Source organism: Esox lucius, chromosome 17 (genome assembly GCF_011004845.1).
Source record: "Esox lucius isolate fEsoLuc1 chromosome 17, fEsoLuc1.pri, whole genome shotgun sequence".
Classification (NCBI taxonomy): domain Eukaryota; kingdom Metazoa; phylum Chordata; class Actinopteri; order Esociformes; family Esocidae; genus Esox; species Esox lucius.
In genome coordinates, this window is record NC_047585.1 from 36850828 (window position 1) to 36865528 (window position 14701).

Genomic DNA, 14701 nt, shown 5'->3' on the forward strand with positions numbered 1-14701 from the left:
CTATATCCTATAGCATAGAAATAGTATAATACAATGGTATAATACATTTTTACCTATTTAATAAGGAGCAAGGAGGCATATTAATAGGTTAAATTAAAATGGCTGAGATTTTATGTTATACAACATGAAAAGTTGCATTCCTGAAAACAGACCTTAGCTATGTTATATTGATAATCTAACAAAAAATACCAAAGGTGATTGTGTGAAGTCTCGAAAAGGAATGTTTTCCTTTCCAAAAAAGACAAAAAGGAAGGTTTTGAGTGAAGAACAGAAGGGTTAAAATTAAGAGACCACTGCAAATTGAATGCTTTTGTTCCTCACATATATATATATATATATATATATATATATATATATATTCTGGCAATAAATATATTGAACATTGTTTTAGTCATTTATACAGAGCTTTATTTTCATAATGCTACTGCATTTACATAATATTATAGTTTTCTCCTCACAGGTGAACTACAGAAACCAGAGATACATATGAAGGATGAGTCTTCTGATGTCATCTCTATAGACTCCCACTCTGTGTCCCCACACAGTGATGGATACAACTTACCAGGTAATGGAGTAATTAATAGCATCACATTAAAATATATTGATGCTATTTGTTAATATTCATTTTTTGATTTGAAAATTGTCCCATGGTATGAACATCTTTAACTAATTCAACATATTAGCATAGTAGAAATTGTGAAATATGAGCATAGACTGAAGAAGGTTAAACATGCAGAAATATTTTAGTGTTTTGTAGATTTATTTGTAAATGATACAATTAGAATGCTTAAATACACTGTCTGGTAATGTTTAACATAGTAATGTAACTATTTCCCCCATGCTTATTTTATCATTAGTTGTGGAAAAGAGACTAGTTAGATATAACAAACAGAATGATATGCAAAAAAAAAATTTTTTCCCAGTTCAGAAACCAGTGATTAGAGTCAGCCATAATGAGAAGGATTTCATAATTCCTGGATCTCACTTCCTTTTCAGTTTACAATCACCTGAGTAACACTACGATATTAAGTCAGACATAATTCAAATGCTTTTAGATCTGCCGGGAGATCTCATGATCAGTGATCCAACAACTAAACAGACATCTTCTACAGCAGGTAGGTTGAACATCTGTTTCTTTTGTAAATATCAGAACGTTGATTGTGACACTGTTGTTATTTATCAGCCAAGCTTGTAGGAGTGTTAAAAAAGGTGTATCAGAACTCAAGTGTGGACACAATTGCAGGACACAGGAGGCAGGAAAAACTGTTCAGGTATTTATTGGTACTGAATCGGCAGGTAAGAATCGAGCAGTCCAAACAGGCAGGGTTTCGGTACACAGGTTATCTTGGCGAAGGTACAGTCGGATGATGAACAGGACAGTAGGGTCGGTAAACAAGCAGGAATCTGGTACATGGGAATACTGGAACGGAACACAGGGAATACAAGAGAAACAAGAATGTTGGAATGACTTGGAAAATGCACAAGACGAACTGGCAACAGGGACATGGACAAGCACTGTGTATACACACCACACAGTATATACACACCGCACACTGTATACACACCACACAGTATATACACACCACACAGTATATACACACCGCACACTGTATACACACCACACAGTATATACACACCACACAGTATATACACACCACACACTGTATACACACCACACAGTATATACACACCACACACTGTATACACACCACACAGTATATACACACTACACACTGTATACACACCACACAGTATATACACACTACACACTGTATACACACCACACACTGTATACACACCACACACTGTATACACACTACACACTGTATACACACCACACACTGTATACACACTACACACTGTATACACACTACACACTGTATACACACCACACAGTATATACACACCACACACTGTATACACACTACACACTGTATACACACTACACACTGTATACACACCACACACTGTATACACACTACACACTGTATACACACTACACACTGTATACACACCACACATTATATACACACCACACACTGTATACACACTGCACACTGTATACACACTACACACTGTATACACACCACACATTATATACACACCACACACTGTATACACACTACACACTGTATACACACTACACACTGTATACACACCACACACCACACACTGTATACACACTACACACTGTATACACACCACACATTATATACACACCACACACTGCATACACACTACACACTGTATACACACCACAGACTGTATACACACTACTTACTGTATACACACCACACACTGTATACTCACCACACACTGTATACACACCACACACTGTATACACACTACACACTGTATACACACTACACACTGTATACACACCACACACTGTATACACACCACACAAGGGATGATGGAAACATGGAATTCACCATGTATCCAAAAGGCTGTTAGGCAACAGAGGGCATCCACACCTTGAATGTTGTCAACTGAGTGGGATTTCAATCTCCATTATGCTTCATTAGCCCATACCTCCTGATGACCTTGTTGGAGTCATGATCACCCAGTTGTCTCATTTTAAATGGCAGAAGCCTTCAGTGATGCTGGCTATGCACTAACAGACTCCATGATGGGAAATTTATAGAAATGCTTCCTCTGTTTTTCTCATGGTCTGCAGAAATAAATATTTTATAGATATTTTATAGAAATTAATTGGAGTGATTAGATAGAGAATTAACTTTCTATTTCTTTCCCAACAGGTTCGACAGTAAGTTCTCATTTGACCTCCAAAATCTCTGTGAGACCAATTACCAGTAAGTAGGTCTTCAAAGTCTGTTTTGCAATTACAATTATTTTGTTTACATTTATTTACTACAGCTCAGACCACTTTGCTTGTAGACATATTCAAAGCTGATGTAATTCCACTCCTTTTTTTTACATCTGATTTGTATGTGTATTCTGCATAATGAAGAAGCTTAGATATGAACCCATATACATTAGTTCTTATGTATCATATGTTACTTCTTCTCACCAGGATCAACCACTGCTATCACGCCAGCAACTTCATCAGGTGTGTTGACCATCTGTATCTAGTTGTTCCTCACAATAATGTAGCGTTTTTACCAAATTGCCAGAGAGGTCAAAAATGTTTATTTACACATTGAAATAATTTTCTTTTTCTCTTTTCGTTTAACGAGGACAGTCAGAAAACAGACTAAAGCTAGTTTGTCATTCAATATTACAGTTTGAACAAATCAGGATTATCCTCTGCAGCAACACTTAAAGAAGGATACGTCTGCTTTTCCCGTAACTCCTTCAAAGACCAGCTCATATTTCATCCCATTCAGACAGCTCACTGTATAATCTAATCTTTCTTTACACCAGGCTGGTCTGTTAGTTCTACTTTGACAACTGGCAGCCCACAGACTTCAACTGAAAGTGAGCACTGCCAAAGTTGTGATGTTTGTCTGTCACTTAACATCCTCTCTCCGGGCACAGGAGGTCAAAACTCCTCAGAGCAATTTGGTTTACTATCCTTTTGTAGCTGACTACCTGTCCATTTATTCAGACATTAACAATGTAGTCTTATATCTTTCTATTGGTAATATTTTGAGGCAGGGATTAACACCTAAAGACCCAATGTCACCAAACAGGGAAACTATTATGGCTGGGTGTGGCTTCTGGAGTGGGCATGTTCTTGGTTGGATTGACAGCTGTCTGTCTCTGCAGGAGGACCAGTGAGTACTTCAGATACTGAAGCGTATTAAATCTTAAAAAGACATTTCTCTTTCTAATTAATCTGTCTGTGACGAGTTACTTTATCAATTTGTTTTTGTAAATTAATTGACATGGAAGGGTATATTAGGCATTATTAATACAGTTTATTTTATGTTTTACAGAGAACAAATATTCTCAGAGGTAAGAATTCATCGTGTTTTAGATATTATGATGCAGTTTCAATCAGCATTTTGTTCTGTGTTGCTGTCTATGATTACATGCCTTTTTCTCTTCTTATAGATCTCAAGCCCAACAGGATGAACATAACCAATGTAAGGACCAATAAATACACTAAACACCACATACTACTGTGATTACTATACACATGTACAAACACACTACAGATCCATTAGCATATGATTTCTGTTGTACATTTGGCAATGGGAGCAATGAGCTGTGGAGTCCTAGTGGATTTGGGGGATAATGGGTTCTATTCTCTAATCATGAATGAATTCTGTTTAACTGAATGTCATTTGAACCCTGCCGTCATACTCTGGGACATACATTTAGCAGGGCTTCTCAACTGTTTATCTGAATAAAAACGGGAATTTAAAACCAGGTAGAAAGTGTGTGATAGAAGCTGAACACATTTAAACAGCATTGTATTATTTTTTGCCGGACCATGTTAGCGGAGCTGGCCAAGAAGAGCGGATTTCTCTTACTGACTGACTGAGTGACTGACTAACTGATGGAGAACCCCTTGTTAAATAGCGTAGTGGTTAGAGAACTAAATAGCGTAGTGGTTAGACAAACACCTAGCTGCTTACAAAATATAGTTGTTACGTTATAGTAAGCCTTAACTAAAACTGAATATGGTTATATTGCGACTGTTTCTGGCATTGAAAAGTTTATCTTCAGTCTCGCTAGCAATTGCTCAATTCTTATGACTATTCCTAGGAAGTTAATAGATACTAGTAAGCCTATTACTGGCTAATAAGCTGTTAAAACGACCAGGGGCAAAAGCAATACAGTTCACAGACACTATTTGTGGTGGAAATAAACTTAATAAGAAATGTTAGTCAATATAACACAATGCTAAATAGTGTCTATAGACAGACAAAACGCGTAGTGCCGTGGTGTAGTGTTTAAAGACAGTGCCTCTCAGGTAATTGACCTGAATTTGAATCTAGTGAGAACGATATTTATTAATTTTATCTGCAGGCCACAATAAAACAGTTTATGGTGGGATTTTCGAAGTACGCACCCGGGCATGCTTTTTGGGTCAGGATAGACAAAAACGTAGCTGGCTACAACATTCAGTAGCTATGTTGTGGTAAGCCTAAACTAAAACTGTTTACGTTTATACGGTATTGCGACTATTTCTGGTAGATTCCACGATTCTCTCGTCTTTACACCTGATGAAAAAGTTAGTTATCGTCACCTTTATTGATATTTATTGTATCAATGTCATTCACAAATGACAGAAAAAAGTACGTTGTTATGCCATGAAATGAAATAGCTTTGGCAGTGTGAAATTAAGACTCGCTAGCAATTGCTCAATTCTTACGACTATTCCAGTAAGTTAGTAGATGCTGGTAAAGCCTATTATTGGCTAATATGCTGTAAAAACATCCAGTGGCAAACACCATACTGTTCATAGATGCTATTTGTGGTGGAGGTAAACTTAATAAGTAACGTTAGTCAGTTTAACTGTATCAATGTCATTCTCGAATGAGCAATTAGCTGTTAAAACAGAAAGTTGCAAAAGAGGATTTGTTCAGGATAGACAAAACTTCGTTGGCTACATGATTCTCCCATCTTTTCACTTGACGAAAAAGTCAGTTATCATCATCTATATTGATACAGTTGTAATTGTATCAATATCATTCACATATGGCTAATTAGCTGTTAAAATGGCCAGTGGCAAAAGAGGATTTGTTCAGGATAGACACAAACTTCGCTGGCTACAATCTTCCTTAGCAACGTTATGGGAAGCCTAAAATGAAACTGTTTACTGTAATATTGCGACAATTTCTGGTGGATTTTCGATTTAGGTCTTAGGATTGCTTCAGGATAAACAAACATTTGGTTGGTTACCTGATTCACATTTTCACTTGACATAAAAGTCAGTTATCGTCACCTATATTGATACAGTGGTTATTGTATCAATGTCATTCACGAAAGGGTAATAAGCTGTTAAAACGGCCAGTGGCAAAAGCCATACAGTTAATAGATGCTATTTGTGGTGGAGGAAAACTTAATAAGAAAAGTTACTCAGTTTAAGACAATGGTCAATGGTGTCTAACGAAATATTCAAACACTATTTGTTGCCAGATTTGTTTTGGAGATACATTTGTTTATAGTGTAAACTAGGGAAAATGTTAATTATCACAGATCATCTTCCACCTTGACTGTCTACTGCTGAGTGTAAATAACATAGTCATTGAGTTTAATCTTTACAAATCAGCGGGCTGGCAAAGTGTTGAGCACTAATGTATTGCACCTTTGTGCACCTCTGGCATAATAAGAGTTTCTCGTTGCTAATGTGAATTCAATATTTTCTTTACATATTATGGAAATGTGATTTCAAAGTACACTCTCATTCAGGCTTTGTCTGTGTTGTCTAGTTCCTGCTGAAGAGAACGAACAGTCATCTGGAAATGGCAATGTAAGTTAATTCACCGTATCAAGACTTACAGGCTTGATGTTGTATTTTCATAAAGATGGTACATATTTATACAGTAACCTTTACCCTTTTAGAGTAATGTTGTGCCCGTCTGAAGTGAAACTATATTTTCCCCCTCTAGTCTGGTACATACCACATGTACTGCTCAGTCCCTGATCGACCAGCAACCTCAGCCCAGACAGGTGGGTTGTACAGTCTTCTGCAGACACACTGAAACTACACCACTGGTTTTCTGTTACTAACTTTAAAAGGTCTTAAACAAATACCCTCTTTTTAACATAATGTCTTTTGTTCACATCACTTTACTTGAAATTAACACTGACACGTGACTTTTTTTACATATGCATAATATCAATTTTGGTGTTTAAGGTATTCGGGACATACTCTTTTTGTATTTGTTTCTTCTTTCGCCCCTGGTAAATTATGTAACATTTTCAGTATTAATGTTTATTGTCAGCTGTGTGAGGAGTTTTCCATAGTGCTTGGATTCAGTTTCCAATATTTATTCCAGTATTTGGAGTCAAAATTGATATAAATTGATGCCTTTATTGCATATTCACACATTATGCAAAATGCATATTGGATATCAAGTTACTTTAATTAACATTAATAAGTAATGGATCCAAACAGAATTTAATCGAATAAATGTAATTAATTCAACAATATGCATTCTAAATGTAATGTGGTGTTGTAAGGGACAGGTCTGGAAACAAGTCCAGATTAATTTAAACTTGCTTTAATAGCAAACTGTTACTAATCACACAAAGGTACTGACAAAGTAAAAGGGCCAACTTAGAAAAAGATGAGATGAGTATATACTGTAGGTTTCACACAGACAGAACTGTAAGGCTACATGACAGACAAACAAAAGCCAGTGGTAAAAGTAGGGTGACTGGTAGGAAACAGGTGTGCCTAATTGTCTGGTGATCATGGGAAGGGCGTTGGATAGTGAGTGTCCGGGGAGCTGATGACAGAACAGGGCATTGGGTTGGGCGTGACGGGGTGGCCGGTGATTAGGTAACCGGGGAGATTGATCTCCTCAGCGGGGGAGGAGTCATTGTGAGTGACCCAGACGTGGCAGTAAGCTACTGTACTCTGATTAAAAGTGTATATACTTCTGGTTGGACCCAAACTCCATTTCATGGTACTGTACTTGTTCAATTAAAATAAAGTTTAATCTAACCTAATCAACCAGACATGTGGTAGAGAGATAATTATGTATGAAAGTGTGAAGATGTTCAGTCATTATTTAAACTTTTTTTTTTTTCACTTAAATATAAGTATTTTTTATATTTATTATAGCAATTTGTCAGTTCCTAAAGTTAATCTTTGTACTGAAATTATTTTAAATACTATATATTAGATTATATATGAACACAAACATTTAAAAGAATTGTTCTCCCTTCCTTAATGCCCAAAATCCTCATGATCTCTGAACAACCCTTGCTCCTCCTTCCCTTGTAACATTTGAAGTCATTTTAAATTTCAAACTCTTATCCCCACACACACACCGTTCAGGAAGTTACTGTATATTATGTGATTGCATTCACTCCAGTTTTCATATTTTCAAAGTCACATGTAGATGAAATCATATTGTAACATGTATTTTCATTAATTCTACTGAAACTATTCTTTGTATTGACATTGCCATTTAGGTTTGTATGGAATTTAGCCCACTGAAATAAAACATCTGTTTGTCTTTAAACGTGCACCGCTCTCTTGGTTTTCATTGGTTAGAAGTTGTTGTCTCTCCTATTTTGTCTTCTAAACCAATGTCTGAATGGGTTGGTCGTACTTCTGAGCTGAAAAGAGATACAGTGTCAGATGGATAATCATGTAATGAGAGTACACCTTTAAATTGTTATGAAGACATGTTTACATTTTAATCACATATTACAAATGTAAAGATGTTCTATTCTGTTTGTGCACCACAAAGTAAGCAGATGAATCAATAGATAATTAATCTCATGCCAGTTTCACAAGATGAGTCAATATGTAACACTGGACTGGTAGTTCATGGAAACATCTTTAGTCCAGTGTACTAGAAAGATCTAGGTCTTGTACTAAAAGGCACTTTCAACAGTAAAAAATAAATTATACAGGAAAATATTAATTTCCTCTGGATCTGGGAAAATAGAGTGATGTTCATGTATCCAGGCTTTAGGTTGTTGTCAGTTGTACTGTGGGGTGGTCTGTTTACAAGTCACAACGTACTGGTACAGTCCCTAAAGATGGAAATATATAACTTTGTAAGCTTCTGCTTTTTTAGGATATATTTCAAAGGATATTTCACACGTCAGGTTATATAAAAAACTTTATTTAAAAATAGAGCAATGGTGTTGCCTCCAAATGGAAATTAATTCTAATTGAATGTTCTTTAAATTGCTTTACTGTAAACAACATGGTTAATCAGAACAGGTGCTTACAAGTACCACTGATCATCTTGCACTGCTCTGACATTTAACATCATTCACAAGACATTAAGGAAAGTTTTATATGCTTAAGTTTACAAAACTCAAATAAAAGTACCTTTTCTTTGTTTCTTTTTGCTGTAAACATATACAGTACAGGCCAAAATTTTGGACACACCTTCTCATTCAATGCGTTTCCTTTATTTTCACTGAAGGCATCAAAACTATGAGTGAACACATGTGGAATTATGTACTTAACAAATATGTGTGAAATAACTGAAAACATGTCTTATGGTACCACACGATTTCGTCTCTGCTCTTTGCGGATGATGTTGTCGTGTTGGCCCCTTCAAGCCAGGACCTTCAGCATGCACTGGGACGCTTTGCAGCCGAGTGTGAAGCGGTGGGGATGAAAATCAGTACCTCCAAATCCGAGGCCATGGTCCTCAGTCGGAAAAGGGTGGCTTGCCCACTTCAGGTTGGTGGAGAGTGCCTGCCTCAAGTGGAGGAGTTTAAGTATCTAGGGGTCCTGTTCACGAGTGAGGGAAGGATGGAACGGGAGATTGACAGACGGATCGGTGCAGCTTCTGCAGTAATGCAGTCGATGTATCGGTCTGTCGTGGTGAAGAAAGAGCTGAGCCGCAAGGCGAAGCTCTCGATTTACCAGTCAATCTACGTTCCTACTCTCACCTATGGTCATGAGCTTTGGGTCATGACCGAAAGGACAAGATCCCGGATACAGGCGGCCGAAATGAGCTTTCTCCGCAGGGTGGCTGGGCGATCCCTTAGAGATAGGGTGAGAAGCTCGGTCACCCGGGAGGAGCTCAGAGTAGAGCCGCTGCTCCTCCACATCGAGAGGGGTCAGCTGAGGTGGCTTGGGCATCTGATTCGGATGCCTCCGGAACGCCTTCCTGGGAAGGTTTTCCGGTCCTGTCCCACCGGGAGGAGACCCCGGGGAAGACCTAGGACACGCTGGAGGGACTATGTCTCCCGGCTGGCCTGGGAACGCCTCGGTGTCCCCCCGGAAGAGCTGGAGGAAGTGTCTGGGGAGAGGGAAGTCTGGGCATCCCTGCTTAGACTGCTGCCCCCGCGACCCGGCCCCGGATAAGCGGTAGATGATGACATGACATGACATGTCTTATGTCTTCAAAGTAGCCACCCTTTGCACTGATTACTTCTATGCACACTCTTGGCATTCACTTGATGAGCTTTAAGAGGTAGTCACTTGAAATGGTTTTCCAACAGTCTTGAAGGAGTTCCCAGAGATGCTTAGCACTTGTTGGCCCTTTTGCCTTCACTCTGCGGTCCAGCTCACCCCAAACCATCTCGATTGGGTTCAGGTCCGGTGACTGTGGAGGCCAGGTCATCTGGCGCAGCACTCCATCACTCTCCTTCTTGGTCAAATTGCCCTTACACAGCCTGGAGGTGTGTTTGGGGTCATTTTTCTGTTGAAAAATAAATGATGGTCCAACTAAACGCAAACCGGATGGGATGGCATGTCTCTGCAGGATGCTGTGGTAGCCATGCTGGTTCAGTATGCCTTCAATTTTGAATAAATCCCCAACAGCGTCACCAGCAAAACACCCCCACACCATCACACCTCCTCCTCCATGCTTCACGGTGGGAACCAGCCATGTAGAATCCATCCGTTCACCTGAACTTATCCTCAGCAGCAGAGGTGACTCTTGGTCTTCCATTCCTGGGGCGGTCCTCATGTGAGCCAGTTTCGTTGTAGTACTTGATGGTTTTTGCGACTGCACTTGGGGACACATTCAAAGTTTTCGCAGTTTTCCGGACTGACTGACCTTCATTTGTTAAAGTAATGATGGCCACTCGTTTCTCTTTACTTAGCTGATTGGTTCTTGCCATAATATGAATTCTAACAGTTGTCCAATAGGGCTGTCGGCTGTGTATCAACCTGACTTCTGCACAACACAACTGATGGTCCCAACCCCATTAATAAGGGAAACAATTCCACTAATTAACACTGACAAGGCACACCTGTGAAGTATAAACCATTTCAGGTGACTACCTCATGAAGCTCATTGAGAGAACACTAAGGGTTTGCAGCGCTATCAAAAAAGCAAAGGGTAGCAACTTTGAGGAATCTAAAATATAAGACATGTTTTCAGTTATTTCCCACTTTTTTGTTAAGTACATAATTCCATATGTGTTAATTCATAGTTTTGATGCCTTCAGTGAGAATCTACAATGTAAATAGTCCAAAAAAATGTTTCACTCTTTCAGTCTTTATCTTAAGGAATTCTAAACTTGTGAATCTCAAGACTATAAGGCATGTCCTAATTCATTGATCATCATTATGGCTTGTTTTTCCTTTGTCATTCTTTTATATCAAGCAGTTTTCATTTTATTTAGTGCAAACTGCTTGATATCAATGCCATGCATACATTACAAGTTATTCTGCATTTACATTTGGGCAGTTAGTCAATCATCTTAATATAGCGAGGTGAGACTCAACCCAGTATTTGTAAATAAATAGTTTCATAATGACCTATGTATAATAATGACACATTTTATAATTTTTTGGATACCTTCCAATACGTCAAAGCCTAAGGTTAGTATGATGATTGATTGAATTTAACTGCAATTATTTTCCATTTGAACCATTTTGTTAACTCTGTTTGAACTAAAAAATGCAACCATCAATTAATTACATATTTATCCACAGAAAATAATTTCTTGACTAGTTTACTAAACTTGAATAGGATTTTAAATGCTCTGTTATTATCTAATAAACAATAGGGACATACAGTGGATTAAAAAAGTCTACACACCCCTGATAAAATGCCAGTTTCTTGTGATGTAAAAGAATGAGACAAAGATAAATCATGTCAGGTCTTTTTCCACCTTTGATGTGACCTATAACATGAACAATTCAGTTGAAAAACAAACTGAAATCTTTGAGGGGGAAAAATAAAAAATAAAATACTCACAATAACCTGGTTGCATAAGTTTGCACATCCTTAAACTAATACTTGATTGAAGCACCTTTTGATTTTATTACAGCATTCAGTCTTTTTGGGTAGGAGTCTATTAGCATGGCACATCTTGTCGTTGCAATATTTGCCCACTCTTCTATGCAAAAGCGCTCCAAATCTGTCAGATCGCATCTCCTGTGCACAACCCCCTTCAGATCACCCCACAGATGTTCAATTGGATTCAGGTCTGGGTTCTGGCTGGGCCATTCCAAAATGTTAATCTTCTTCTGGTGAAGCCATGCTTTTGTGGATTTGGATATGTGCTTTGGGTCGTTGTTGTTCTGAAAAGTGAACTTCATCTTCAGCTTTCTAACGGATGCCTGAAGAGTTTGTGCCAAAATTGCCTGGTATTTGGAACTGTTCATAATTCCCTCCACCTTGACTAAGGCCCCGGTTCCAGCTGAAGAAAACAGCCCCAAAGCATGATGCTGCCACCACCATGCTTCACTGTGGGCATGGTGTTCTTTGGGTGATGCGCAGTGTTGTTTTTGAGCCAAACATACCTTTTAGAATTATGGCCAAAAAGTTCAACCTTGGTTTCATCAGACCATAACACATGCCTAGTCAGTCCTGAAGCTCCATTTCCTCATAGCCCTGGTTGATCACACTTCCGTCCATCATTGGGTCACTTTCCATTTCACCGTCTATGACTGGGGCTACCACAGCTACATTGTTTTCCGCAAAGGAATTCTGATGGTAATATTCCTTGCACGCCCACCCAGCTACTGGTTTGAGTGACCATTCACACTCCGGATTTCCATATGGGCAATTCAATAGCCCTCCTTTGACATTGCAAGGGTGTCCGTGCTTATCCATGTACTGTCCGGGATGACCCTGAAGTGGAATAACTTCCGGTTCAGTAGCAGCAGAGTCCATACCTCGTAGAGACATTTGGGATACTACAGTCTTGGTCAAAAATTATCTAAGGAGAGGGATCATACAGCAGGCCACTATAACCAAAGCACTCCCTATTACAATCCCTACTTTAGTTAGAATTGCCTGCCATTGTGCTGGTAAATAATGCAGTGCTGGAAAATAATGGTGGCCACACATAATATTGACACTTTGGGCCCAATTTGGACATTTTCACTTAGGGGTGTACTCACTTTTGTTGCCAGCGGATTAGACATTAATGGCTGTGTGTTGAGTTATTTTGAGGGGACAGCAAATTAACACTGTTATACAAGCTGTACACTCACTACTTTGTATTGTAGCAAAGTATCATTTCTTCAGTGTTGTCACATGAAAAGGTATAATCAAATATTTACAAAAATGTGAGGGGTGTACTCACTTTTGTGAGATACTGTATATAGATCACATCCACCGTCCTTATGTAAATAATATTACCTGTACAAAAATATTTCTTTCCGGTACACTTCATACCCGGTTCATTGCACTATTGTCTCATCAGTCTTAATATGTTATTGTTTTAATATGTGTATTTATGTGTGCTGTATATTGCAGTCGGTGACTCTTGTTAAATGTCCTTTGTTTGTTTGTTTATGAGTAAGCACATCATGAGCCTGTATAATACAGAGTCAAATTCTTCATATGTGTTCATAAATAAAGCTGATTCTGATTAACAAACACATTCATATACATTTATTCTCTTTCAATTACTTTTTTCCTTTGTAAAGCTGAGCTTACCAATATTCTTCAAAAAGGAAATGAGCAATAGGGAATTATTGCTATGCTGATGTAGCGAGGCTTATCTAATAACCTATATGATTTGTGGTTTAGAGCTTGGTACTTTCTTGATGACATCCCTAATTTAAAATGTTCAGACAAGAAGGGAAGCTGGGAACATTTAAGGCTTTGGGAGGAAAAAGAAATACATGTTGATTTATGGATCCAGCTACCTACATCATTCTGAAGAAAGAAATACACAATATATTGAAGTTGACTAAGGGCAGACTAAGAAAGGAATAAATGTAAAAACATAGAAAATGTTTTCTTAACCTAAAAAACTTTCAGTCTATACTTTGTTTAAATATGACAAATAACCACTTATTTTCTCTACCTCAATTTGTCCTATGTATAGCAAACACACAACTTGTTGTTTAAGCACAGTCTGTTGTACAGATCCTTTGCAGAGAATGGACAGTCATCTGAAAATGTAAGCACAATCACTTTTTTATGACTTTCAGATTGGTTTTACAATTACTTAAAACTTCCCGTACCGTTTTACAGTACTGTTGTTTTAAAGGCCTGAAGTGACACTATTTTCCCCCTCCAGTCTGATATATACCACATGTACTATGCAACCCCTGACAGACCAGCAGCCTCAGCCCAGACGGTTGTGTTGTACAGCCTTCTGCAAACACACTGAATCTACACCACTGGTTTTCTGTACTTTTAACAGGTCTTAAACAAATATCCTTTAACATGAGGTCCTTTGTATAAATCAAATCTCATGTTAGTGTAAATCTAAATTTACATCTAGCTTTCTTTATTCATGACAGTGATATCCATGATATCTGCATCTATGTATTTATTGGATTTGCCATTGTGCTTGCATTTTTACAGCTGTTACATGCTACCTTACTACATCAATCCATTTGCCTCGATTGCACGTCTAGAATGCCATTTAGAATTGCCGTTTGTATCAACTATTATGCCACTTGTAGCATACACTATAATTATAACACTATAACTATAATTATAACACTATAACTATAACTATCTGCCCTCCTCTATTTGCCTTATTGCACATTTGTATAGCCATTTGTACTACATTTGCCTTCATTGAACATCTACACCTGCCACTTCTAATATACATATACTTAATTCTTGTAAATGCTTGTACATTTTCTGCCCTCCTCTATTTGCACTTCTGGTTAAATGTTAATGTCAGGACTCAGCCCTCCTGAGCTGTTTGTCTGTCATTA

The 14701-nt window shown here is 38.1% G+C and overlaps 1 protein-coding gene and 1 long non-coding RNA gene across 4 annotated transcripts in view; both read left to right on the forward strand.

Moving 5' to 3' along the window:
- The window catches only part of LOC105016864 (putative GPI-anchored protein pfl2), a 72540-nt gene extending 64903 nt beyond the window's left edge, over positions 1 to 7637 (forward strand). Inside the window, exon 14 of the transcript XR_004574705.1 lies at positions 7105 to 7637. The gene's annotated coding sequence lies outside the window, so the exon portion shown is untranslated. The remainder of the gene's footprint in view (positions 1 to 7104) is intronic.
- Positions 1 to 14701, forward strand: part of LOC105008626 — an 86404-nt gene that overhangs the window by 4119 nt on the left and 67584 nt on the right. Inside the window, exons 5-11 of one of the 3 annotated variants that reach the window (XR_004574708.1) lie at positions 461 to 565; positions 1056 to 1115; positions 2760 to 2813; positions 3035 to 3070; positions 3654 to 3737; positions 3900 to 3918; positions 4018 to 4099. This is a non-coding gene — a long non-coding RNA (uncharacterized serine-rich protein C215.13). Of the gene's footprint in view, positions 1 to 460; positions 566 to 1055; positions 1116 to 2759; positions 2814 to 3034; positions 3071 to 3653; positions 3738 to 3899; positions 3919 to 4017; positions 4100 to 6344; positions 6386 to 6524; positions 6776 to 14701 lie in introns of those variants that run through there. The other 2 variants (XR_004574707.1, XR_004574709.1) reach the window with 2 other exon arrangements.